The following is a 315-nucleotide window of genomic DNA, read 5'->3' on the forward strand; positions in this document are numbered from 1 at the left end:
GAGCACTGAATATACAGGAACACTACTATATACCAAATTTTAGACAAAATATCCAATTCAACCGCAAATTGTGAGCGGTTTTCTTAAATAAAATTACCTTTGGTTTCAGGCCATTTCTCGAAAGCAAAAAATTGAGTTCGGGAATGTACTTTGATTAGATCTCCGATGATTGATAACATTATGATACTCGGTTGAATGTGTGAATAAAGAGTGACGGAATATAACAGAAAATATTTGGAGAGATATGGAATAATTGTGCACATACGTAGGTAACTACAATTAAACACACTCACATACAAACACACATGTACACTA

This window comes from Penaeus monodon, chromosome 29 (genome assembly GCF_015228065.2).
Source record: "Penaeus monodon isolate SGIC_2016 chromosome 29, NSTDA_Pmon_1, whole genome shotgun sequence".
Taxonomy (NCBI): Eukaryota; Metazoa; Arthropoda; class Malacostraca; order Decapoda; family Penaeidae; genus Penaeus; species Penaeus monodon.